The sequence below is a fragment of the Cetorhinus maximus genome, chromosome 9, assembly GCF_964194155.1.
Source record: "Cetorhinus maximus chromosome 9, sCetMax3.hap1.1, whole genome shotgun sequence".
In the NCBI taxonomy this organism is placed as follows: Eukaryota; Metazoa; Chordata; class Chondrichthyes; order Lamniformes; family Cetorhinidae; genus Cetorhinus; species Cetorhinus maximus.
This window is the reverse complement of record NC_135887.1, coordinates 93,907,885-93,911,666: the sequence shown is the minus strand read 5'-3', so window position 1 is coordinate 93,911,666 and position 3,782 is coordinate 93,907,885. Positions and strand designations below refer to the sequence as shown.

At 42.1% G+C, this 3,782-nt stretch overlaps 1 pseudogene; it reads right to left on the bottom strand.

Moving 5' to 3' along the window:
• Nucleotides 1–2,694: 2,694 nt before the first annotated feature.
• On the bottom strand, nt 2,695–3,312 carry LOC144684228 (intraflagellar transport protein 43 homolog pseudogene; annotated as a pseudogene).
• Nucleotides 3,313–3,782: the final 470 nt, after the last annotated feature.

Below are 3,782 nucleotides of genomic sequence, written 5' to 3'. Positions count from 1 at the left end.
GGAAGGGATAGCCTACTGCATGCACCAAGGAAATGCCCAGCTTTCCATCAATTCTGCAAAGCATGTGGCAGAAAAGGCCATTGGCAGCGGCAGTGCTATAGAGCAAAGGCTGATGCAGCTATAAAGAGCCGTGCACTTATCCAAACAGACTGTACATAATAGGTACGTTCAAGCAATAAGAATGGCCATCTGGTATCCCATCAGAAACATATACATGAAGTGACTGACAAACCAGAAAATGGCAATGGTGTGTACAATGAGACAAAGTGTGGTGAACTTATGTTTCACACCGTTAGTCTCATGGAAAACATAAATACCATTACACCGACTAAAGTGTCTGCCAAGATTCAAATTATCTGTCCTAACAAAGTTGGTAAATACTCATTATTAGCCAGGGTTTACATAGGGAAAAGTGCCAGCAAACTTACCTCTGTGAATTCTAAAAGACATGTGTCCACAGACATGGAAGGCCATGGTGAAACCCACTGCTGTGAAAGTTTCAGCATACAACAGTTCATTAATTCGATGTGCAGGATTCTTAGTTCTGGGGTGCAAGTACAATCAATCCTCCTGGATGTCACAGATGCAATACATTCTGGAAACTAAAGCACACTCTAAGTGCTATTTACAGTTTATTTGTTGTGCCTAGAAAGATCAACACAGATAATGGTCCGCAATTTATTGGTAAAACATGTCAGGATATGTGTGAGGAGTGGAATATCGATCATACTACTTCTTCTCCTCACGACCCTAGATCTAATGGCTTAGCAAATGAATGATTCACTCGGTAAAATTCCTAATTCCCAAATGTAGACACATCAAGCAAGATCTACACATTGCAATGTTACATTTGAGAGTGACACCTTTAAGTGCAACTAGTCCATCACTGGCAGAGCTCATGTTTGACAAACTAGTACCTATCAATCTACCTACTCTTACTCAGAAAGTAGAGAGCAACTTGTAAAGCTACAAGAGAAGATGACAAACGTGCATGATAAAAATGTGGTACAGGATTGCCAAATTTAGAGTTGGGACAACCAGTTCACATGCAGGTTCTCACAGAAGGTACATGACAACCAACCAAGGTGACAGGGGTTTGTTCAGAACCAAGGCCTTATGAAGTCACACAAAGGCGTAATAGTGAGGCACAACCGAGGACAAATCAGGTCAATTCCAGCTCCTCAACCATTGTGCAGTCCTAATGCATCTAGGACAAGACCCCAAATGCAACCAGGAACAACATCCAAGAATGATAACCCCACAGGTCACCCCACAAACCTCCAGACAGGGTTACCATTACAAGATCTGGGCATACTAGCAGATTACTTCTATGCTTTAGGACTCATAGATTCACCAGTTCTATACACTTATGTAATGGTAACTAAACATGAACATGTGTTGTAAATAGTTATACTTCTTTGGAAGGGGGGAGATATGTAAAAAGAAAGGGGAAAGTTTTAATTTGCCTTTAAAGGATAGCAAAATGACATCACTAGAAGGGAAGTATGTTATGTGATCCAGTCTTAGTTTCACTTTTGCCTGTGAGCAGAACACAGCGCAGCTCCAATGTCTTCAAGCTTTCTACTTATGTATAAATGTTCTCATAGGCCTAGTCTCAATAAATAAACAATTCCTTAGGAGTGGTTGGTGCCTATATCATTATAACAATACAACAAAAACCATGTGGTTATATTAGAGCATCCGACAGCCAATTGGTCCAACTACAGAATTGAACATACATGCACTTGAAACCAGGACTGAAATACAATGCAGAACTCAGCATGTATTGGCTGAGATTTTCTTTTTAAAATAAATCTGTCCTTCACTTGGCCATGTAAAAACAACCTACAGCAACTTGAAATCACATAGCGTCTTTAAAGTATCTGCACAGAAGCCTAACCAGACAAATATAGACACGGAACCAAAAAAAGGATATTAGGAGGGATGAGTAAAATGGTGTAATGATGAATGTAAGGATTGTATGTTTCCCTACAGAGAATTTGAGAAATGCTTTTTATAGGCACTGCAAGTTAAAGCATTCCAGGGTCAATAATTCCTTTAACTACGGTCAATCAATCAAATACATAACTCTTAAGGTGATATAGACACTGTGACAGAATTCAGCCACTCCAAGACCTTTGCCTCCAATCCTGGTGTGAGCTTGATGACCTATGAAGTCAACATGAGACCACCAAGGATTTAGGAAAAAACATAGCTTCCAAACACAGGAGCATCAAGCGGTTAGAACATAGCAAGGGGTCATTAGAACATAACAGTATAAAGTCAAAGAAATAAGAATAAACTGTATAGTCAGAGGCAGGACAGCAGCAACATTCCTGTGTATTCCTCAGCTAAATTTGTAATTTGTTTTCTAGCATGTACAATTCTTGTGAAGCACTAATTCTTCCAAATTATTTATCAACAGTACCACCTCCATTAAGGAAATGCTTAAAAATGAAAGTAAATCCGCTACTTTGTGTATTATAAAATAATAACAATGTTGCAATGCAATGACACACCTTAGGTCTCATTTGACACTGATAATAAATTACTTGAACACTTCAGTGTACTGCCTCCTTGTAGCAATGTGCGACCCAACATTTACACTTTCTACTTCTCAAGCTCTGGCACTTTAACATTAATATCCAGGGCAAATATCAGACCATCAAAAACCAGCAACAATAGGTTGATAAACTAACAGCAAGATTCCTGTTTCAATCAGGCTGGTGCAGACAGCACCTTGGCTTCCTCCTCAACCTGCCCAGCACCATCCTCAGGTTCAGTCAGTAGCTCTAAGGGCACTTCAGTGAACAGATGATCCCAAATCCTGCATTCATCCTCTTCTCTGATCTCCCTCTCCAATAATATGTGACTCAGCAGTTTCAGATCAATATCTCCATCCAGGGTCTGGAAAGCTCCATACTTCATTAATTCATTGTCCAGGTCTCAAATACGTCATCACTCAGTTTACCTGAATGCTGGGGGGAGCTGCCACCTGCATGGCAAGATCCTCCTCCTGCACTCCCTCCAGATCTGGGATAATAGGAATATCTCCACCGTCATCCGAGTCCTTGGCGCTCATGGGCTTGAGCCAACTATCCTCAATCTCTTCTATCACTTGGATGAGCGAGGGGTGTCGTCTGCCCATCTTCCCTGCCGGCGTGCAGGTTTGCTCAATGACCCTTTGCTCCAATGGTGCTGGAAGATGCTTTGTGGCTCAGATGGGTCTCGTCCTGTGAGGTCTCCAGGGGCTGGTGGGCTCGTCGCCCAATCTTCAGGATCTGCGGATTTTCCTCCAGAACATCCTCCATGTTCGGGCTTGAACCCCTTGCAAATAATTCATTTCCCCAAAACTGATACTTCATCCAACGTGCCATGAGGCAACTGAAGATGTACTGTGTAGTGGAACGTTATTTTTTTATTGAAACATTTGATGCTTCTGATAATTGAGGCAGGCAACATAGATTCCAAGACATGAGCCAGAATCTTCTGTGCTTCTCCATGTATAATAAACTTTGAGTGCCAGGGCGAGTTTCTTGTAAGAAACAGTGAACTTTATATACAGACTCCAGGGGCAGAATTTTACATCCCGTGGGCAGGCATGCAACCGACCTGATTGGGCGTAAAATTGCGCAAGGCGAAATCGGGTGAGTGTCCCGGCGTCATTGTGCACTCACGCGATATTTCCCTTGGCGGGCACGCTTCTGACTTTTACGCGCGCTCGCCGACAATTAAGAGGGCAATTAAGCCCATTAACGGCGCAACTGTCTCCGATTTTTCAT